Source organism: Ictidomys tridecemlineatus, chromosome 9 (assembly GCF_052094955.1).
Source record: "Ictidomys tridecemlineatus isolate mIctTri1 chromosome 9, mIctTri1.hap1, whole genome shotgun sequence".
NCBI classification, from domain to species: Eukaryota; Metazoa; Chordata; class Mammalia; order Rodentia; family Sciuridae; genus Ictidomys; species Ictidomys tridecemlineatus.
Genome location: NC_135485.1, coordinates 117,867,529 through 117,891,824, shown reverse-complemented (window position 1 = coordinate 117,891,824; position 24,296 = coordinate 117,867,529). Strand labels below are relative to the sequence as shown.

The 24,296-nt window shown below is 34.5% G+C and overlaps 1 long non-coding RNA gene across 1 annotated transcript; it reads right to left on the bottom strand.

The window, feature by feature from the left end:
- Positions 1–1,893: 1,893 nt before the first annotated feature.
- On the bottom strand, positions 1,894–6,824 carry LOC144366908 (uncharacterized). Its single transcript, XR_013426086.1, has 3 exons — positions 6,276–6,824; positions 4,568–4,638; positions 1,894–4,071 (listed from the first exon to the last, which is right to left on the bottom strand). It is a non-coding gene; the product is annotated as an uncharacterized LOC144366908 (long non-coding RNA).
- Between the last annotated feature and the right edge of the window lie 17,472 nt (positions 6,825–24,296).

Sequence of the window (24,296 nt, the reverse complement as noted above, 5' to 3'; positions counted from 1 at the left end):
TGTAATTTAAATTAGAAGAATTCAAAATTCAATATTTTACAGTATTTTTATCATTGTTTTGTGTCCAGTTAATAAATGAGCAAAGAAAACAATGACTACGCTATTTATTGCACAGTAGGGTGACTATAAGTAATGAGAATGTACTGTGTCTTGCAAAGCTAGAAGGACTTTAAGTATCTTCAACAAAATTTTAACAAAGGTATGACAAATGTTTGAATAGAAAGATATGTTAACGGATTTAAACATTACACAATGTAGGCCTACACCTCACGTTATGGTGTCCCATTATATGTACAATATTTATGTTTTTATTTATTAGTTAAAATAAATTTCAAAATCACAAAAAAGGAAAGAGTAATGAATACTGGAAAAATATTATACTTTATGTGGTTATCAATTTTTTAATTTTTTTTTAGTTATACATGGATACAATACCTTTGTTTTGTTTATTTATTTTTATGTGGTGCTGAGGATCAAACCCAGGGTCTCTCACGTTTGAGGCAAGCGCTCTACCGCTGAGCCACAACTCCAGCCCCTATGTGGTTATCAATTTTTAAAAGAAATTTGTACGGGGCTATTGACACAGTTCAATATAAAATCTCTAATTTTGTCTCTATACCCCCCACTCACCCACCTCTTTGCTGTCTCTGTGTTTTCTGACCCATGTTACAGTGGTAGGAAGTTTTCTAAAGTTTAACTTTGGGTTAAAAAGGTTTATTTTCAGACTGGGTCAGAGCTGAAAATAGTTCCCAAATTGCCCTGAAGTTATGACTGTCAGGACATTTCTAAAGTAATATTTTTAAGCATGCTCTTGGGCTAGTATTGCTGAAGGTTTAACTGCGTAATCTGCTTTATCCTATCTAGAAGACTAATGTAGTCAGACTGTTGGTATAATCTAAGAGATAAGCCAGAATATCCAATTAACAAAGATGAAAAGATTAAGAAAAAATTTCTCACCAATGAAAAATAAATGCTATGCTTGGAAACTTGCTTTTGTTAGTACATTCTGGTTTGGATATTAATAACATATCCCTAGGAATGCGTTGAGGTCAATCAGTAACGGGGCAGTGCTAAGTGGAAGCTGTCTGACTCCTATATTCTCATCATGACTTGCAAATGGAACGTTTGCATATTTTACATGTTTCAACCTTTTAGTATTCTAAAGTGGAATACTAAAAAAAAAATCTTCTGCACGGAATCGGGCAACAGTGTTTGACAGTGAGTATCCAATCCTGCCTACTCCAAGAATTATTGAATTCTCTGCTAAATGTGGAGGAAGCAGACAGCTGCTTCTGTTGTTTCTCTTTCCACAGCACAGCAATGAATTTAAACAGGATGGTGGCATTTGAATGCTAAAGCATATCCATTCCTCTCCTGACTAAAATTGAAGCACCAGCAAATATGTAATGTTGCCTGACTTAATCAATTGTAATTTAATTAACATAACATTATTCAAACTGAAAATTGTTTGTTTTCAAAGACCGAATTAAACCATCTTTTACAAATTTTAAAATAAAATTTGGACTAAAGCATTATTTCTACACAGAAACCTGAAAGTCTAGAATTTAAGTCTGATTTTAGCTTAGATAATTAAAAAAAACAATAAAATATCTTTGCCTATGAATGCCACTAAATTTCCAAATTTATCCCAACATTCTAAGAATGTATCAACTGCTGAAATGAAGACTAAAATTACCTTTAGAAATCTCATAATGGGAATCTAGAGAGGCTAATTTTACCATAAAGAATATCTTATTTATCCTTTTTTAAAAATATAGATCATTTCATTGTTTTTAGACAGAGTATCAGCAAGAAAAAAATTAATAGAATAATTTATTTAAATTTATTTTTATTTTTATTTATTCTAATTTGTTATATATGACAGCAGGATGCATTACAAATCATATTACACAAATAGAGCACAATTTTTCATATCTGGTTGTACACAAAGTAGAGTTACACCATTCATGTCTTCATACATATATACTTAGGGTAATTATGTCCATCTCATTCCATCATCTTTCCTACCCCCATGCGCCCTCCCTTCCCCTCCCACCCCTTGCCCTATCCAGTGTTCCTCTAATCCTCCAATGCCTACCCCCAATCCCATCATGAATCAACATCCTTATATCAGAGAAAACATTCAGCATTTGGTTTTGTGGGATTGGCTAACTTCACTTGGCATTATATTCTCCAACTCCATCCATTTACCAGTAAATGCCATGATCTCATTCTCTTTTAAGGCTGAATAATATTCCATTGTGTATATATGCCACATTTTCTTTATCCATTCATCTACTCTAGGGCATCTATGTTGCTTCCAATTTTTTCATATAGATCATTTCATTATTTTTAGACAGAGTCTCAGCAAGAAAAAATTAATAAAAGAATAGAATAATTTATAAAAATTCACTTTTACATCAATTTGTCAAATAAAATATTTTAAGTTTAATTCCTTTTCTAAATAATATCTGTAAGTGGCTTGAAAATATACCATAAATTGTTTCTTTTTAGTAAAACATGAGATCTATTTTTTTGACCTGACATAGTTAATTCTCGTAGAATAATTTAATTGACTTTTGTATTTACAAGGATGTTTGCCAGCAATTCCAGATTATAAAGAGCAGAAATTCAGACCTTTATCACAAATGATCCAAGGCAACAAGCAAGCAAAATGTTCATTTGATAAAGCTCTCTTTATGTAACACACTGAACAATTTCATTGACATTTTATCTGAGATAACCAGTGCTTTTGGGGGTGGGGGCGATGGCTAGTTTTGTGGTATAAGAATTCTTGAAAAATGGAAAAGTCATCAGAATTTAATGCCTAGGTAATTCACCCTGTTTTGAGACAGTGTCTATCTAGCTCTTACGTATTGACAGACTCTGCACCATCCTGTACTGCTGAGCTCCACTCCCAGTAAGCCCTGACTATATTTTCCATCACAGAGAACTTAGTGCTGGACATACTTGAACTTCATACTTGGATATAATTAGACTTTTTCAGTATGTACAGCTGGATTGCTCTCAGCACCCACATCCATGAATAATGCACCTGTAGTTTTCTAGATTTCTAGCAGAATAACTTGCAGTGGGTTGTTCTGTTTATTTAATTATTATTATTTCTATTTGCTATAAAAGTTTAGCATGGAAAAATAATAGCTTAATTTGGTAACAATGGATTGCAAACGTGTTGCTATGTTTGTTTAGAGTAGTGTAGAAAAGAAATACATGAATGTCATAAATCTCAGTGTTTTCAGTGTCAGAAGAAACAAGTTAGGCTTCTGTGACTAATTTATGGGTCTTAAGAGAATGGCACAGCACTCAACATGCTTTGGAGATGTCAGTCTGAGCTCAAATCCTGCTTTAACATGTACCAACAACATATTTTGGGTATGTAACTTTAACTACCTGTTTCTCTAATCCTTCATCTATCAGATAAAGAGAACAATAGTGATGCCATTATTCTTGATTGCTCTGAGAAGTAAATGAGTTACATTTATGACAAGTGCTTTGTACATTATCTGGCTTATGGCAAACAATACTCAATGACAGAGGAATGAATTAAAATGTAAAGCAGTTTTCAAATATAAAACACATGTAGCTCCTTCTAAAAATTATGTATTAGTGTCTGTAAGTTTACTTTTCAAAATGACCTTCAGATTGTAAAGTAACGACATGGGACAAAAATTTAAGAAACCTTGAACTAATGCCTTTTCTGCTAATGTCTGATTGACATTATTGTTATCTGTCGTTATCCTATGATGCAATACTACCCCAGAATTTCTGGCTCTTAGTGTGATTCAGTATCCATTGACCAAATTTTTCCCATCCTTATCCCTACACTCTTCCCTAACCATCATTACACTGTGTACTTCTCTGAGATCAATGTTTCTAAATTCCACAATTAAGTGACATCACATGGCATTAGTCTTTCTCTCTCTGGCTTATTTCACTTAATGTAGTGATTTTCAGTTCCATCCATGTTTTCATAATGACAGGATTTCATTCTTTATTATGGCTCAGTAGTATTCCATTGTGTCAACAGATAAAATATTGATCAAAATTAGTCTAAAAGGGATAAGAAAAATTCATATCATTTTTTAAGTATTATTAAAATAAGGAACTTGAAGTTTAACATATGTACTATTTCTATAACATCTCCATACATATCTGGAGTAAATTACTAAAAATCAAAGAAAGGAAATGAAGAAAATTGGAGCACACACCTAGAGATTTTGGTCTCATTAACAAACCTAAGCGATATTTCAATTATTATTATGTTCATATTTTAGGGAAAACTCATAAACAAAGTATTATTTTAAGATTCTAGACAAGTTTTATTTATGAACAACTGAATGTGCCCATTGTCCCAGTGGAACAATGCAACTCAAAATAAGACGTAAGCTCAAAATAATGTTTTATAAAAAGGCTGGGCTGGGGTTATGACTCAGTGGTAGAGTACTTGCCTAGAACAAATGAGGCACTGGGTTCAATCCTCAGCACCACATAAGAATAAATAAATAAATAGGGGCTGGGGATGTGGCTCAAGTGGTAGCGCGCTCACCTGGCATGCGTGCGCCCTGGGTTCGATCCTCCAGCACCACATACAAACAAAGATGTTGTGTCCACCAATAACTAAAAAATAAATAAATATTTTTTAAAAAAGAATAAATAAATAAAGGTGTTTTGTCCATCTACAACTAAATATATATTTTTTAAAAAGAAATTAATTAGGGCTTATTGAACACAGTTGATAAGAGGGTTCCAAAACATTTATTTCTGATGATATTTCATTTTTCAGGGTTATTGTAACAGTCATTCAGTAAAGAGTCATTTTAGAAATACTTTATCCTGACCATTGCCAATCACCCCTCCTTTGTCAGTCCCTCTTCATATGGGTTTCTAGCACCCCATTACATTGAGCAAAATTAAGCCTGGCTTGTACTTTTCAGGAGGTGGCTTCTGAAACTGGAAGTGAGAAATCTGAAGTGGGATTGTTGTGTGGGAGCAGTGAGCGGACCATAGATGGAAACTAGAAAACACAGCAGAAACTGAAACAGGAACAAGTCATCAGGAAGCTGCCAACTGACCCAGAAATATTGACCACTGAGGAACAACTCCCACTCTCGCTGAGTATTTTGGCAGCAAATGATACAAGACACTCAGTGATAAGGCAAAACAAAGAGCATCTATCTCTTTGAGGGCAGACTCCGAGATCCCTCTTTGGAAGGCAATGAGGACACAGAGAGCTCCCCAAACCAGATGTCTTCTTAGGAAGGATAAAGGAAGAATGACAAAGAGCAAGTTGGACTTTGATTTGACTATCTGAAAAGAGACCATGTAACTTGGAAGAATCCAATAAATTATTTTATAAGATAACTTAAGTCATTCTTCTATAACACAAAATTAACTAGAAGACCATGGGCTGTCACTTACATTCTTTACACTTCCAAATTAGTGACTTGTTCGTTTTCAACTATACCATGTTATTTTTTTATTACACCTAAAAGTGCATACCATTAAACCAGAGTGAAGTGTTTAATGAATAACTCATTCTAATACATTTTGCTTTTCCAAAAATGCAGAGGCATTGTCAATGATTCTAGTGAGGTGGAAGCACAGTGCTGTAAGGAATGATAATAAAGAGGAGACAGGGAGGCAAGGTGCAGAGGCAGGGAAGGTGACAGAGTGGCTGTGACGCCAAGCTGCCAAGCTTTATTTATAACAGTAGGTCACATTAGGTCATTAATACCATAACCACATTATTGTTTAGAGTATCAGGAAGGTTGCTTATAGTGCAGTTACATTTCATAGTTACAGTATGCAATGTTAGGAGCTTTATGCAGTTCTTAAGAAAGCCCATTGTCTAAAGTTACTGTTAAGTGGGCAGATCCAGGAGCACAGGAGCTTGGTGAAACTCTGCAGTTATTTAGCAAACAAGTTCTTTTATTCCCAGGAGCTATGTGACTGCAATCAAGGTCTGAGGCTTGATGAGACTCTAACACAGGGCATTGCCATACCAGCTAGACATTGCACATATATAAGCTATATTACTAGATCCTAAGAGAGATCACAGGGCAATCTAAGGGTGGGAAACAGGGTATCTATTACCACCCCCTTCCCATCCCCAGGAGTTTGCTCACCAGGGGAAAGCTTTCCTGTACATTTTCACGGTCAGAATCCCTACACAGTGCTGTGTGTTACTAGCTCAGGATGCAGTAACAAAACACCATAGACTGGGTGTGTTAAACAACACAAACATTTCATCTTACAGTTCTGGAGGCTGAGATCAGAGTGTAGGCATCGTTGAGTTCTGGTGAGGGCTCTCTTCCTGGCTTGCAGATGGCCTCCTTCTGTCCTCAAAGAGATGGAGGAAAAAGCAAAAGCAAACTCTCCAGTGTCTCTTCGCGAAGGTCCTACCCTCATGACCTCATCTAAACCAAATTTTCTCCCCAAGCGTCTATCTCCAAATACAAAAATAGTAGGAGTGGTGTTTAGGGATTTGGCATTATTTGGGGGAGAATCAATTCAGTTTATAGAATACCCCAATCAGAAAGTTACAGAAATTGCTGCATTTCTTCATTGTCAGTAAAAACAAATAAGGAAGAAGACTAATGATTAATTATAAGGAAAGAAGAAAAGGAGTTAAATACTAGAGGCTCAGAATCACAGATGTGCAATCATCTAGGAGCCTTACTGTTGTGTGAATGCCCAGGTGAAGGCTGCCAAGGGACCACTGAAGTCAGCCTGATCCAAAAACAGCTCCAATCACCCTAGTGAAAGCCCACAGCATCTCTAAGACATCTCAGAAGCATGCTGTGACCCACTTTATAAAGTACAGCATTAGTTCCAGCAGTATCAAAATGAATGCTTGGCCAGTTGCCAGATTCTCAAACAAAATGTATTTTAACAGTGCCATTTTAGGAAGTCTGTCCTGTATTTTGAATAGACTAGGAAAATCATTTGGGAATGCAGGCAGGAAATCTGAGTCATACTCCTCCACTATCATTTTACATAATTTTTCTATTATTTGTTTCCATGATATTTGTGGAAGATTGGGCATGGATTTTACATAACATCTCCTTAAAAGGAGAAATATCCTAAGGGTAACCCCTAGTCAAATGATGAAAGTTCAGTTGAAAAGTTATTCCATATAGTGACAAAGTCCCTTAGATAACAGCCTGGCTTCTAGGTCTGAGGCCCTCCACTATCACACTAAATAGCTGTCTGACAATAGCCAATCTCTTAAATATAGGATCCTAAGTTTCTCAGTCTGATCAATGGAACTATAATAATCCCTTTCTTTTCTACTCTATTGTTTTATATGAATCCCCAATAATGATGCCAATAAGAATCTATTCTAACCAGGAGGTAACATGTGGTTTAAAGAATTGCTTGTTTTTTCTTTCTTCTTCTTTATGTTACCACAAAGTGCCCTGATGACTATAAATATAGGATAGAGATGAGAAAAATATAAGCGAAAAACAAAAGAGAATGTAGGAGTATCAAAGAATAACTGGATGTATATTGAATAATTTGGGAGAGGTGACTTTAGTTTTATTCTGTTTTAGAAGTTTCTAGAATGAACTTGAGAATCCCAGAACTTTTGGCCTTCAAGAATCACAGACATAGCCAGGCATAGTGGTAAGTACCTGTATCCCAACAGATGGGGAAACTGAGGTAGGAGGACCATAAGTTCAACACCAACCTTAGCAACTTAGCAAGGTCCTAAGCATATTATAGAGACCATGTCTTGAATTAAAAACTAAAGATTGGGATAGGAATGTGGCTCAGTGGTTAAGAGCCCCTGGGTTCAATCCCTGGTACCCCCACAAAAAAGAATCACAGGCTGGATTATGAAAGGCATTTCATCCTGTCTGGTAGCATTTCTACCTGCAACATTTTTTGGTCTTTGGTGGTGCTTCCTCTTACAAATAATAAAACTCAATTGCATTAGTTAATGGCTTGTCAGTTTGAAATCTACACCGTTAAGATAAATGCTCCTCTTCAGGTCTCTTTCCTCATAGTGGCCACAGTGTGCTCATTAGACTATAAGCAAGTTCACTGTCCTTTGTCCTCAGATCTTCTGGACAGTTGTACTCTTTGTTTATAATTTATAAGTGTTTAGATTTATAGGAAGGTATGAATCCATAAGTTATATTATTCATTGACATTCTCTCCCTTCTCCTTGTGACTTAACATGTTAGTATTTGGACAGCAAAACAAACAAAGGTTTACCCTTGTGATAAAGACTAGAAATGGTCTCATATCTGTTCAGGTTAGTGTTTGCACTAAAAGAAATTCAAGCCAAGTCTTACAGGCAAATAAGTTTCAGAAGTTTTGATTTTCAGAGCTGTTTGGGTTTCAGAAATACTGATAAAGAGATTATATAGATCTATAGAAGAAAAGACCTGAGGTTCACGTTTTACACTCAGCCACAAACCCAGCTAAATTACTAGCTTTTCCAACAAGGCATCACCCTTGGCTTCTATACCTACTTCTCAAATCTGTATTTGATGTTACTTTTCCAAAGTTAGTCATGGATTTTATTTAATTTGGAAAAGACCTTTGAGATCACATGGCAAATATCTTTGCTTTCCTAATAATAAACTAAGGGTCCAAAGATTTAGATGAAGCTGTTTGTACACAGGATCAAAGCATGAATTTTGGAATCAACTAGATAGACCTCCTGCTTCTGCTTCTTGCTGACAGTATAAAACCTAAGCAAGTTCTTCCATTTTTTTAGCCTCAATGTGCTCGTTTCTAAAGCAAACCTTGTAATACCTCCTTCACAGGCTTGAACATTCATTTCTTATTTTATTACATGCCTACTTGGTGACAGGCACTGTTCTGAGCACCAGGAATACATTAGGATTATTTTGAGGATTAAGCATGCCAATGTATTTAAAGAACTTAGTACTGTCACTTGCCCTGTGACAGATAGCTATAAATTGTTATTATTGTTATCTAGTGGTTGAACCATAAAAGCTAAGCTTTCTGGATTCAAAATCCATTTATCCTTTAAGAAAAACAGGGAAGAGTGAATAAAGGATACAATGTGACTTGTCCGAGTCAATGTGTTCCAAGAGTAATATTAAATTTCCAAATCTTCTTGTGATTCTTTGGTTCACCTTAAGGAGTTTCTTGGCTTTATAAAATCCTCAAAATGTCCTAATTTGGGGACATGTCCCACATAAATGGGTGAAAGTTCAGAGACTGCCTAAATTACAGACTGCACATGTTCACTAGTCTGTCAGGCTCTTACTTTTATATACTTGGTCACTTATCTCTTAGCTTCATGAACTAAAATATTATTGCTAATTGGGAACATAGCAATCTCCTGTGATAAGCAATGTAGCACTGTTTTTATAACTGCAATGATGTAATATCACTTTCATGAGAAATTTAATGCAAAATGAAAACATTCTTTGCTAATGAATGGTTTAATTCTGTAATACCAATAAATTGTCAGCAACTTGCATGTTTTGTTAGTTTAGATGCAATATTAAATGAATCAGCAAGATACTACTTCTATTCTATTTGAAATTGAATATCTTTCCCTTACAATTTTGCTTTACTGGATTTTAAAAATCTTAAGAATTTTGTATATAAGAGAATGGTGTTTTAGTTTTAAATTTAAAATGCAACAGATAAGAGACCACAAATATGCCTTACTCAAGGAAGGTACAAGAGAAGCACTTTTCTTTCCACTGAAACTTTTCTCTAATTGAATGTTGGCTGTGGAATTTTTAAAGCATGTGGGTGCAAACTGAGAGTCATCACAACAGAAATGTCCCCTGCTTCAACTCAAATCACAGAAACAAATAGATAAACTGGAAGCATCACCTGTGAGTCAGGATACTGATTTCTTAAAATCAAATTGCACTAAATCAATACATTTGAACTATTTGAGGGGACATAATGTGAGCTAGATGATTAATGTTTAACAAATTATTCAAATTCAGATTATGACATAGCTGACATATAATCTCCTCACTTTGCTAGATCTGGATTTCTAAAAGTATTGAACCTTTTCATATTTCAATATTATAATGATTTGAGGAAGAAATAGTTGCAGGGAATGTACTATATTTATTTTCAAAATTCTCTAACAAAGTTCTTATTCTAAAATGAGTCTAGTTTCAGGAATGATCAAGTGACACATTTCTTAGGGAAATTTTCAGAAATTCTTGAAGATTACAGAAATTACCACTATACGAGTTAGAAATTTGACCTTGCATGTTTTGAAAGATGTGGTACTATAAAAGTAGTTTGCAATCCAGGCACAGTGACACATGCCTGTAATCCCAGCTATTCAGGAGGCTGAGGCAGGAGGATTGCATGTTCATGGACAGCCTGGGCAATTTAGTGAAACTGTCACAAAATAAAATTTTTTTAAATGAGCTGGGATTGCAGTCCAGTGGTAGAAGTCTTCCCTAGCATATGCAAGGCTCTCAAAGGGAATTATGGAACCTAGGGTCTCTTCTTCTTCTCTCCCTCTATTCCAGTTTGAGAGACAATCATGATTGCTCCACAAACTGTCTCACAGTTTTGATCTGCTGCCCTCAACAGAGCCAAAACAATGGGGTTGCTAGATTTTGAACTTGAACCTTCACCAGTATGAGCTAAGTAAATCTTTTCTTCATCAAATTAGTCACCTCAAATGTTTCATTGTAGAAACACAAACCTCACTATATCCTACCAATTCACATAGCTTAACATAAAGGGAGTTTAGACAGGGAAGTGAAGTCTAAATCAAACAACACAAATTATGACCTCAGAAACTCAGTAAGATGATTATTTATGAAGGAACATATATTATTTATAACATCAAGTACTAATAAATATTAATATAGAAGAAAGTCTGAAAGTGTTGCTCATTGTAATTTTCCAATTTGAACATGTGTCCTACTTTTTATGTTGTGAAAAAGTCATAAAAATTTAGGGACTTTAGTCAATGACACAGAGAACTTAGAATATAAAAACCAAACTTTATTAGTATCACCTGCTGCCTTAGATATTGTTATATTTAATGTAGCGCACAAAGCTGCATAAATAGCCCTTCAGTGACTCTTGAAAATCGAGTGGTTTGAACTAGAAATAGAGTCAACATTGTTATACACACATACTACAACCTCTGAGAATACAAGTTATTTCTTATGAGACTCTGCCTCCATGTATGATTTTCTCTTGTCAAACAGACCTATGAACTATTATGTTAGTGCACTTTTTTTTTCTTTTTCTATCATTGTAATCTCAGATCAGCCACACATAGAAATCTACAATAGGAGAAATTGCTTACTCCTTTTAAAGAAATAATTCATACGATTAGTAGGATACAATGGAAAATAAGTAGACACCACTCCCAATGATATACAAACATCCCAAAGTACATAATTACCAGTGGTACCAATAGATTATTTAGAAAAAGCAAAAAGCAAAGATATTATTTTCTAAAAATGTGAAAAGAAAGTAGGTCTGAGAGATGGAGGGCAGAATCATCTTTCATGTCTGCTTGGTGATACTTACAGGCCAGAAAAAAATAAACCAATGTGTCTCCAAGGATCAGAGCCCCACAGGAAGACCTAATTAGAATCCATGTGACAGCACGGAAAGCGAATTATGGATGAAGAAGCAGAAATGTAGCTGTCATTTTTGCTCCAGTATTTTATTTTCCCTTGAGAAAGTACACCAAAGGATTGCAAAGAACACTGCTCTACTTTTAATATAGTTTAATAGTGTAGTCATGAAGTTACAAAGTCATCTCAGGCAGTCACATGCAAGTTATTCATGCCACTGAAAAGATAGGTAAAACCTGATGTTCTGAATTTTTTCCAACTATTATTTGTTCTCAGATATACAACATGTTAAAGCACTATACTTAAAAAGAACAAATGGACTTTCTATGGGCTCATCTAACTTCAGTGGTAATCCCTGAGTCAAAGGAATCTTAGAAGTTCACTGTAACTACTCTCTCTAAGCTTCATGCAGTGAGCACTACTAGATTATGTTCAACTCCGGTTATGTCTCTGTTGCATCCATGATGGCTTAAGCAGAGCTCCACTCTTTTTTTTTTTTGGGGGGGGAGGAGGGTTCTGGGGATTGAACCTAGGGCCTTGTGCATGTGAGGCAAGCAATCTACCAACTGAGCTATGTCCCCAGCTCAGATCCATTCTTTAAATGAGCCCAAGTATGAAATAGAATCAAGTGTTTGCATTTCTTCATTTTTTTTCCTTTTTTGGTTCTTTCTAGGTATATATGACCTCAGAGTCCATACTTATATAATTATATAAGCATGGATTATATCTTATTCTAGTTAGGATCTCCTTCTTATGGATGTACATGATGGTGGGATTCAATGTGCTGTTTTCGTGTATGTACATGGGAAAATTGTGTCAGATTTATTCTAATTTCGTTCCTTTTCCTGTTCTCCCTACTTTCTCTCCATTCCCCATTGTCTAATCTACTACATTTCTCTCAAATGAATGGTAGAAATAAGTAGTCTGAGATATCAACAAAAGATGTCGTGTTAATCTATTTATTAGTTAAAACAAAAATGACAAAGTTGGCATGATACTAAAGTAAATTACACAATAAAGGTTACGGATTTCTTTAGGTGATGTTGATGAATGATAACTAAGATTTGTATTAGCTGGCTACACAGTACAGACATAGTCTGGACTCAAAGCTCCCCACCTTTTATTAAAAGTTCCTGAGAAGCTTTAATATGCATCCTGATTTGAGAAATACTGATCTACACTGAGAATCCTTTAAACTCATTCTAGATTTGTATGGTTTTGGTTCCTAAGTACATCAAAAGTATAAAAACTATAGTTTAATGTGATTAGGCTTGTAGTTGAGAAAGTTTCAAATTAATGTTCTTTCAAATACTGACCTTTTGTTCATACCCATGTATAAGCCTAACTTAATTAGGATATTTTCCACCAATTTCTAACAAATATATTAAACATTAAAAGTCTCCACCTCACAAGCAATCAATTAACTCTAACTTGAATGAAGCCTTTTTTTAAATCTATAAAACTAAAACTATTATTGACAGGACTATACTGAGTTGTTTTGCAGGATAGAAAAATAACATTAAGTTTAAAAAGTATTTGAAGAAACAGTATGTTCAATGTGAAATAATATTTATTAATAAAAACCTGCCCAGTGTTATACTAGAAACACATTTCATTCCAAGGTATACAGGACTTCACTTCTCAGGATTTTTCTTTACTTTGATTTCCTCTTCCCAATGAATCTTTAAGCCCACTCATGCATCGTCTTCCCTATTATTAGTCACAGTTGCAGTGTATTCTGGTTCCCTTCATTTCCCCCAAGTATGCTTCACATGCACGGATTTGTTTAAAATTCCTGGAAAAGATAGGGTTATTATAAAATTGCATCATGAAATAAGCAATTAAACTTGAATGCTAATATCCCTATTCATATGCATGTGTGAATACTGTTCACGTGTTTATATAACACATGCACTTGATTTTCCTTCTTTTTAAATTTTGGAATAATCAACATATGGGAAAAGGTGATGGTTACTTTAATTTAAAAATGACAATACAACACATACTATGTGCTATTTTTATTATGACTCACAGAAAAAATATCCTGACCTATGTCCTTATAATGTAATGCTACTAAAGCTTTCAGTGTTTCATCTTCCTCATCTGTAAAATAAGCAACCTGGTAGTGCAGACCTCATGGAGTTCTTGTGCTCATTGAAGGTCAAGCACTTAGAACAACGGATTACATGTAATAGATACCCAATCAACATTTTTTTACTATTATTATTTTTTATTCTTACATTTAATACTCCCTAAAGAATGAACCAGAATATACTAGCAAAACCACTAACCATGAACTTACCTAGATAATTTACCCTGTTTTTCTTCACTGATTAAGATCATAAATTGTCCTCCAATCTAGATTTGTCAACAAGGAAATGAGAGTTTCTGAGAAGCAAGTACAAATATAGTTGACCCTTCTCATTATTCATGGATTCTATAATTGCCAATTTGCCTTCTTGCTAAAATTTATTTGTAACTCACAAATTGATACAGCGCTTTCACAGTTATATGTGGATGGGTGCAGAGCTGCAAAATATTTGAGTTACACATATTAAGATGTTCTCAACTATGGTCTAACAAGGTGGTGCTCTACCTTCTATTTCAGCTCTTGCAAACAAGTGTCTTTATAATGTCCTATTTATTTCCACATTTCTCTCATTTTTATGGTTGCTTTTTGTTGTTGTTGACAATGTTTTTTAAATTGCTCCCAAATTCAGTACTGAAGCATTGTGCCTTGTCCTAAAAATCCCTCCAAAATTCATATGGTGAAGACCTACCCACCCCTTATGTGACTATATTAGAGAAAGAACCTTCTAGAAGGTGATTAAAGTTAAATGGAATCATAAGTTTGGGCCCATAATTTGATAGTACTTATGTGCTTATAAAAGAGAAATAGTCACAAGAGATAAATCTCCATATCTTCTCCTCCCTCCTTAATCTCCACCATATGAGGACACAAAGAGAAGTTAACTATCTGCATGGCAGGACAAGAGCCCTCATTGGAAACTGAGCCCACGAGAACTTGACTTCCCAATCTCCAGAATGTAAGCAAAATCAGTTTCTATTTTTCCAACCATCTGGTCTTGTGGTATTTTGTTATGGCAGGCCAACTAATACTGTCTAGTGTTCTAAGATACAAGAAGGTGATATCATTTGATACCTTAAACATATCAAAGGCTATATATATCTTGATAGTTACATTTTTACTTTAAAACAGAATCTGTCATTCTGGCTTTTATTCTACATATTTTTCTCCATAGATTCAAAATTTCTCATTTGAGAAAAAAAAATCATCATTACATCCAAGATGTAATGGATAACGATAGTGTGGGGCATGCTTTGTTCAGACATGAGTTATGGTACGTTGGGCTGTGAGTTCAATGTTAATAAATCAATGCTGTAGTACAACCAGACAAAATAAGAGAAAATTTGCCAATCTCTAGGTGAGGCCCTTCTGGAAGGTGCAAAAATAACATTTATAGTGTGAGATGAAGCTAAGGAAAAGTGTGGATTTGTAAGAAGACAAACACCACCTGAACAACATTATGGTGATGGTGAAGCACAAAGACATGATTATGTTCACCAGGGTCAGGAGATGTCAAAGCTTTCTCAGCTATTGTTTTCTAACCTCATGTGTTTCAAAAAGTGCCAAATAAGTAAACTTGGAAGTAAGAGAAATTCTACAAGCCAGGAGATTGCAGAAAACTTTTTAAATTACCTGCAGCATGCAAAAGGTGTATGTGGAAACCCATAGTAAGCTTTTGACATTAGTGAAACTGGCTTTCTTTACAAGGACTTTGTCTAATGAACCTAAGAAAAATGATCTCCAGAGTTTGTGGTTTTAAATCATTTTTAAAACCACAAAATTAATTATTCGTAACAAATATGTGTTATCTTTAAATGGAAACAAACATAAAATGAAGTGTTAGGAAGTTGAGAAAGATGTGTGAGCAAAGCTTTGTAGGAACCTATCCCTATGTTTCTCCTAGAGGCAGTGGTTCCATATTTGCTAATTCAATGTTTCAAGTGACCCTAGAGAATATAAATACTTTGAATTGTAAGAATATGTCATTCTGTCTTTATTTTATATACTTTTCACCATAGATTCAAATTTCCTCATTTAAGAAAAAATTGTTATTTATCACATCCAAGATCTTTTACAGGACTCTTTATCTCTGTTATTTATTGTTGCTGTTCTGCATAAATCTCTCAAATAATCATTTTATTTCCAGTGCTTTTCATTGCTTTCCTAAATTCTAATATTCTGTTTTCTATAATTCTTATTCTACACTACTTCTTTTTTGCCTTTTGTTAGTGTAGGTCTGCTGGTGATGAATTTCTAGGTTTTCTTTTATCTGAAAACACTTTGTACCATCATTCTTGAAATATATTTTTACTACATGTAGAATTCTGAATTGATAGTTCTCTTGTTTCAGTATCTTATTTTATGCTGTCTTCTAGTTCCATTGTTTCTGATGAAAAGACAATGGGATTCCAATTCATTGTTCTTCTGAACATTAAATATCACTTTGGTGCTTGTTACCAAGGTTTTATCTTTATGTTTAACTTTCAACAAATATCATGGTTTGTTTGTTTTTTCGCCATTATCCTACTTGAAATTTTCTGAGCTTCTTGATAAACAAATAAATACATAAGTGTTACACCAATAAGGGGACTTTTCAACTATTATTATTTCAAATATTTTTAATTCACTTTCTTATTACTGAAATCTTAATTACACATGTGTTCAAGTTCATGATACTATCCCCAAATTCTTTAAGCTCTTTGAATATCTCTTTCTAATATATTTACCTACCTTTAGTTTTACTAAATCTTACTGCTATTTTGAAATTGTTCATGAATTCAGCCTCTCTGTGTGTATGTGTGTGTGTGTGTGTGTGTGTGTGTAAATATGTGCTTTATATCTTAATTTTAGAATTATTGTTGATCTTTTTCAAATTGTTTTATTTCGTTGCTAAGATTTTATGCATTTTTGTATACAATGAGCTTATCTGACTTTATGTCCCAGCCCCCAATATCTACTTACTTTTGTTTGATCTCTAAAGCAGTTTTTTTTTTCAGAGTTTAAGTTTGTTATCCTTGAAAGGGTTGATACAATGGGAACTGCTCAGACATAACTGAAAGCAGAAACTCCATTTTTAAATTTATTCATTTTTAAGTGCATTAATATTTTTGCACATAAGCAACTACAAAAATAACAGTGACATACATCAATAAACACTATTCTTTATTTACCAGTCTCCATGTTACGTGGGCCAACTCTCTTTTAGGATAAAATTCAAATTCAAGTTTTCTTTCTGTGTCCCATTCTTGATCCAGGGATGGACGATTAGCACTATCTAAGGTATATTCTTCTGCCAAGAGAGAAACTGTAAATATTCAAGGGATTAAGCTAAGAAAGACTATTTCTTAAAGCCTTGAGTCAAAAAATGGTCTAAAACTTCATCATCTCCCCACACATTCCATTAGTCAATCTCATGACCAAGTTTACTGTCAATAGACAGGAAGTTATGCTCTTTGCCAGGGGGACATAGAAGCTTATATTTACCAAACAAAAACTTGATCTACCAAATCAGTAACTTGTGGGAAGCTGTCACACTATGTGAACAGCATTTTCCTTCCCTAATCAGTTGAGGCTCTGTAGGTCACTTCCAAGTGATCTGGCCACATCAAAGTGTCCCTAGATGGTTGCCCCGATCTTAGAAGTCACAAATGTCACAAAATGTGTCTTCATGCATAGGTGTGTCTTCCCGAAGCTCCATGGGTCGAACTACTCTCACCTGTTCCTTTGTGGTACCTTTGCCCTGTTTGGGATAGAATGTTCCATGGAAACACCCGTTGTGTGTCCCCTTCTCTTGCTCTGCCTTTGGGTGTGGCCTTCCTAGCTGTCAGTCAACCTACTGACAGCAGATATCATGAAGCTAGACTCAGCCCCTTAAAACCTGACCCCTTGCCTCATTTGAATGGCTTCTCTTAAATAAAAAGGATCATCATGTGCTCACTCTCTCTTTCTGCAGTCCCTTAAGGTCAGAGGAGCTGTCACAAGACCCCCAAAGAAAAAGGTCTCTTGTGTGATTATTTTGCACAGCCCAGTTCCTCTGGAGTGACCCTGAGAGTTTTTGTCACCAGAATGTGCCAGTAAGTAGACACTCAATAATCTGCGGATTAAGTAAAAGAATCTTACCCACAAAGGTACTTAAAATCCATAGGGAAAGGCTAACAACATTTTTTTTTGGAATGTGGTAATTTTATAGTAATAATTACACAATCCTGGCTTCTATCTATTCCTATGAATAGTTTCTTCTCCTTTTCGGATGGATCAAAGAGACAACCCATGGGCCAGGCATGATGGCACACACTTGTAAGCCCAGCAGCTCAGGAGGTTGAGGCAGGAGGATCATAAGTTTGAAGCTAGCCTCACAATTTAGTGAGGCTCTTACCAACTTACTGAGACCCTGTCTCAACATAAAAAAATTTTAAAGGGCTGGAGATGTGGTTGAGCATGCCTGGCTCAAGCCCTGGTACCAAAAAATAAAAATAAAAAATAAAAACAAATAACTGATAATGTTATAAGAAAAGAAAATTAAAGTCTAATGTCTCACTTGAGTATGCATGCAAGAGTTCTTTAAAAACCTGTTAATAAATATAATTGAGTAAGATATTAATGGAGTAATCTATAGTGACAATGCTAGTTTTATATCAGATATGCCAAGTTGGTTTAACACATTCGAATATTCAATAAAATCACCAAAGTGGAAGGAAAAACAGAATCATGTGAAATATGTAAAAATATATTGAAAGTCATCACTCATAGTAAAATGTTAGAGAAAAATCAGATAGAAAATAATTTTTCTCTACATGAGTAAAGAAATCAACAAAAAAGTTTATAACTGACTTTATAGTTAATAATGGAAGTCTTCATGCTTTTCTGCTAGGATTGAAAGCAAGGCTAAGAGGTTTACACTTGTCATCTATGTTTTTCATTGTACTAGAAGTTGTAGTCAATGCAATAAGACCAAAAAAAGATTAAAATATTGAAGGTCAGAAGCAAATAACGTTATTTTTTAAAAAAAATCAAAAGTGGTATGCTATTATTTAGAATATTCCAAGACACCTATGAAAGGTACTGGAAGTAATAAATAAACTTAGTAAGGCCACACAGTATAGGATGAGTTTATCAACATTTCTATTTCCAAAATAAAATCTATATGAAGTAAATCCAATCTAATTTATTATAGCATCAAAATATGAACTGCTTGATGAGATTTTAACAAAATAAATGCAAAACTACAAAACTTTACTGAGAGAAACAATCAAAAATTTACATAAATGCAGAGATAATCCATGATCTTGAGTCAAAAAACTAAATATAGTTAAGATCTCAGTTTGCCCCAAGTTGATCTATAGATTCAACACAAGTTAAATAAAGCATGTGGAAAGTATTTTGTAAAATTTGTCAATCTGATTGTAAAACATACCTTAAAATAAAATGCAAATAACTTAAAATAATCAAAACAATCTGATAAAGAAAAAACAAAGATGGAAAAATTAAATTTTCTCATTTTAAGACTTACAATAAAGCTATAGCAATAAAGACAGTATTAATTTGGCAAAGAAAGGGCCTGGCATGGTGGTGCGAGCCTGTAATCCCAGTGGCTCAAGAGGCTGACACAGGATGATAGCGTTTTCAAAGACAGCCTCAGCAAAAATGAGGCACTACATAAATCAGTGAGACCATGTCTCTAACCAAAATACAAAATAGGGCTGGGAATGTGGGTCAGCAGTCCCAGGGAGTGAGCCCCAGTCCATTTCATTGAGGATTTATAGGTTTTTATTTGGATACTCTATGTGTTACAACATCTCACAGCAAATCATTTCACATGTGGGAAAGTCAAACAACAACTCTTAACGTTGATTAGCACGTTCACTGGTGGGAAAAATTGGGGTAGGGGTGGTTGATTAGTACAAGAGGGGGATTCGTTTGAACTGATTGGTTTAATCCTTGAGGGGTGTATGTGCTAAACTACATGGTTTCCCAACATGTTATCAACCACCATAAACTACTGGGGGATCATCTGCATCCCAGGTATTTTCCCTGTCTCATGCTGATTGGTGGTTGCTAGGGGGTTGCTATGGATCCCCACCTAGCCTGACTGAGTCAGGCACACCTGGCGCTGCAGATCTCTTGTGTTATTTGCAGACAAACAACTCAGCAGGGTGGGTATGTGCCTAAGAGTGCTCCGTGGGTTTTTCCAAGGACAAGGATCCCGCCCCTTCCTTGGACAGGCTTTGCTCTGAGGTAGAGGCTGGTTTCCCAAAAATGGAGTCACATCAGTTTCTCATGATCTAATTTTTAAAATTAGTAAAAATTAAAGGATACTTATCAAAAGAAGTTATGAATAATTATGTCAATAGTCACAGAAAAGTCACTTAACAGTGTTTGTTGAAAAAGTTAAATAAAACTGCCATGAAATACAACTTCCTACATATGCACATGGTCAATATTAAAAATTGTGAGAATGAGTATTTTCATTTATAATATACAACTACATTGTGGTGAGTGAGAGACATTACACAACCACTTTGTAAAACAGTTTTCCAGTGTCTTATAGAAGTAAACACATTAATATATGACCCAGTGTAATTTCGCTCTTAGTTATTTACAAAAATAAAATGAAAACCTATATCCACATAATGTCTTCCATTCAAGTGTCTATAGCAGTTTTATTTATAGTAAGAAAAAAACTTTCAGGCTTAAACTGTAAACAATTCGAATGTTGATCAACAGGGAAATGAACAGGTAAAAGAGAACATGCAATGCAATGAAACCCTAATCCACTATAAAAAAGGAACAAACTAAGGACTCAAACTAAGGACTGAAGGAAGTCAGACCCATATTGAGTGAAATAAGCTAGATACAAGAAGTGCATACTTTATAATTCCAGGAATATGAAATTCTGACTATTTGATACATGGGATACTGCTAGGTGACCATATTGAAATGTTCTTTATCTTGATCGGGAGGGTAATTTTAAAATATATATACATTTGTTCAAATCTATTAAATTTAACTCTGCAAATGAATATTGATAATTCTATAATTGACAAAAAAAGACCAAAATATGAACCTTCATTTGTTAACTACTTATTTTGCTTCTTGAATTATCACTTGGTAATTATAAACTAATAAGTCAAGCATAGTAATAAATGCTTTATAAGTATTTTTAAAAGTTAATATAGGGTTATCTGAGTGCTTTTCCAAATGTTTTTTCAATTTTACTGTAATTTCTATAACATTGAAATGGTACCTCACTTAGTAGAGAATCTAAGACACAGTGAGGTTAAGTAATTTATATAAGGCCACTCAACTTTGAAGTAGATTTGGAAATCTAAACCCATCCATCTGTTTGCTAATCTTTCCACAAAATTCACGTTTTGAATTTAAATGTGTATTTTTTTAAAAAACTTTTAACTTTTAAATTTTGGTGTTTTCTTTCTCTATAATACTTTCAGAAAAAAAAAAAGGTTTGCATAGTTGACTCATCACTACTTAACTCTGTCCTCATTTAACTGCAGCTCTTATAAACAACTAGTCTCATTTGCAACCCACAGCAGAAACAACACTACTTCCTAGGACTGAGTTTATCTTGGGTGGTTAATGATCCTGAATGCAACATCCACTAAGGTTATAACTCAGGAAACTCTTCCAAAGCACCCTTTAAAGAAGGCTCTTTTTATCTACCTCTCAGAAACATGTTCCCTGTAAACTGCCTTGTGACTCATCAGCCAGGTCCAGCACATCCCATTATGCCCTAAAGGCAATTGAGAGGCAAGCTGACCCATCAGATTCCTGTCATAAGTTTAGTTTAAGCCATGATATTATTTCTCCTGGGAAAGATATTTCACATCCCTTAAGCAATCCTCTGGACATGTTAAATATTTTTCTCCTTGTATGAGCATTTTCTATTTAAGGCCAAGCAAAAAATTCTGAACCAGATATTTTCCTTATCATTGTGCTTTTACTATTAGTTATAAGTACAGAAGATGTAGTGGGGGGTGTGTGTGTGTGTGTGTGTGTGTGTGTGTGTGTGTGTGTGTGTGTGTTTGTAAGAAAGATGGGTGGGAGGGAAGCAGGGGGTGGGGAAGAGAGAAAGAAAGAGAGAAGAGAACTCTTAAAAACATGTGCCTACTTTCTAAACATGCTGTGGAGTACTTTCCGTGACAATTGAGAATACATTCAGAATATAATTTTATATTATAAATATAATACAAATACTTTTATATTCTGAGTAGGATTTTTTCACAGCTTTATCATTTTTGTGGCAGTTTTAAAAAGTAATTTATTTTTAGAATATAATACATATATATAATACACTATTATATATATAATTTTATGGAAAGCTGATTTTCCAATACAAATAATTTTTGTGTCATGTGTAATTATATATGATATATGTATAAGATATATGTATATGAGATATATATGAGATAGTAAATGTTTATGTCCTAATCCCCAGAACTTATGCATATGTTCCCTTATATGAAAAAATGGATTTTGCAGATGTGATTAAGCTAAATATTTCAAGATGGGCTGATTGTCCTAGATTTTATAAGGGGATCCCTACAAATGAAAGGGAAGCAGGAGAACCAGAGAGGGAGGAAAACTGGAAGATGTTATGCTATTGGCTTTTAGATGGAGAAGGGGCCATGAGCCAAGAGTGCAGACAGTCTGCGGATGTTGGAAAAGGCAGAAGAACAGGTTTTCCCCTAGAGCCTCCAGAATGTATGGGATTCTGCCAGCACCTTCATTTTAACCCAATGAGACTTTTGCAATCCAGAATTATAAGATAATATATGTGTGTTATTTTAAGCAAGTAAATTTGTGATAATTTGTTATAGCAGCAATAAGAAACTAACACAGACGGATTAGATATGAAAAGTTCTTTGACCTTTTCATCTCACATTCCATTTCAGTTTTGCTACTTTCATGGCTTTGAATTCTAATCAGTGGGAAGATGGGATTGGCTGCACTAGTGTTTCAGACAATATTGAATTGTTTCCAGATTAACATTTTTACTATTCAGAAAATTTATGAAATTAGAGACTGTTTTCTATAAGTGCGCTTTGATAACATCTCAACACTCAGGACCAACTTAGGTTCCCAGCCGAGTAAATGCTCAGTAAATACAGACTTAAAGATTAGAGAAAATATCTACCTATGAATAATCTGCAATAAAAGGAGAATCTGATGAATGAGAACACATCCTCTAGTAGCCAGGCCTGACTGAGTGTACCTTTTCTTCCAGTGGATTAAGAATACACGTTTGAAGAAAGGCAAATGTAATAAGGAATGATTTACATATTAAGCCCATATGGTTTAGAGACAGGCAGCCTAGTGATGAAAGAACATGGGAAGTCACAGCATGCAGTGATCAAGGGTGCGGGCTCTGACATCAAAGTGAATTGATGATAAGGCTGAGTCTTTTATTTCTAAGCTGTGAGGCTTCAAGGAAGTTGCTTAACATTTATGTCTCAGTTTTATCTTAGATTAAATGGAGAAATAAGTGTGCTTACCACAGAAGCTCATTGTGAGAACAGAAAGAGAGCAAACATGTACTGAACACAAAACGAAACCCTGACTCTTCTGGGAGAACAAGTCCCCATAAAGTGAAATCTGGTCTCTCTCAGACAGCTCTGAAAGTGATTTTATTTTTGTATATACAAAAAAAAAAATAGAAGTTCTCATGGGATACTGAAGATAAACTTCTTCATTAAAACTTTCCAAAGAGCTGATCTTGGCCATTAAAACAATTTAACATGGATACTTCAATGATTTAAAGATCTTTTTCTTCTTTGTTATCTCCCCATACACCTGCTGGCTTTTGATAAATTTTCCTCTTCTTAAAGCCATAGGCTCACATTACTGACCTCTTTATCAAGGTGAAAAGAAAAGCACAATTCCAGCTAACAGGAAATCCACGGCTGATATCTAATCACCAATTAAATAAAACGATATCTACAAAGTGTTTAAAATAAATTGAGCATCAAAAATATTGACTTGATAAGTGGATACTTGACTACCACACCAAGTTATCATATTTCCTTAACCAAAATCCAGGAGAAGCACATTTGTAATAAAAAGAAATTCATTGTATATCCCCACGTAAGATTAAATTAGTTATCAGCTGAGTATACCATGTTATTTTGGTGAGAAAATATTATTCATAGTACATAGTGATAACATATACTCTAGTATATGAGTAGAGTTAGAAGAAAGTAGAGATTTTGGAGCCCAATTTACTATATTTGTAGAAGAAAAAAGCAAGGACACTGAGGATATATTTTTATGCTCTTCAGTAAAATAGAAGGTGAGGCAAAAACCATGAAAGAATAGGTCTAAAAGGAATTGGTTAAGACACATCTGAATTTATTTCTGGACTTTTTAGTCCAGAATGTATGGTTTAATACATTTATCTTTGCATCTATTTTGCCAATATCAGATTGTTGGAGGCAAAGTCCTCTAAACAGAAACTAATTTGATTCAATTTGTCTTCAAGAGACTTCCATCCACTGTAACTATATCTTAGTAATAGCTTCAGTTTCTGGTGCTCTCAGTGATGTGGAGTGATCAGTTGTTAACTCATATGTCCTATCATCCAATATAAAATTGAAAACTTGGACTTAATGGTT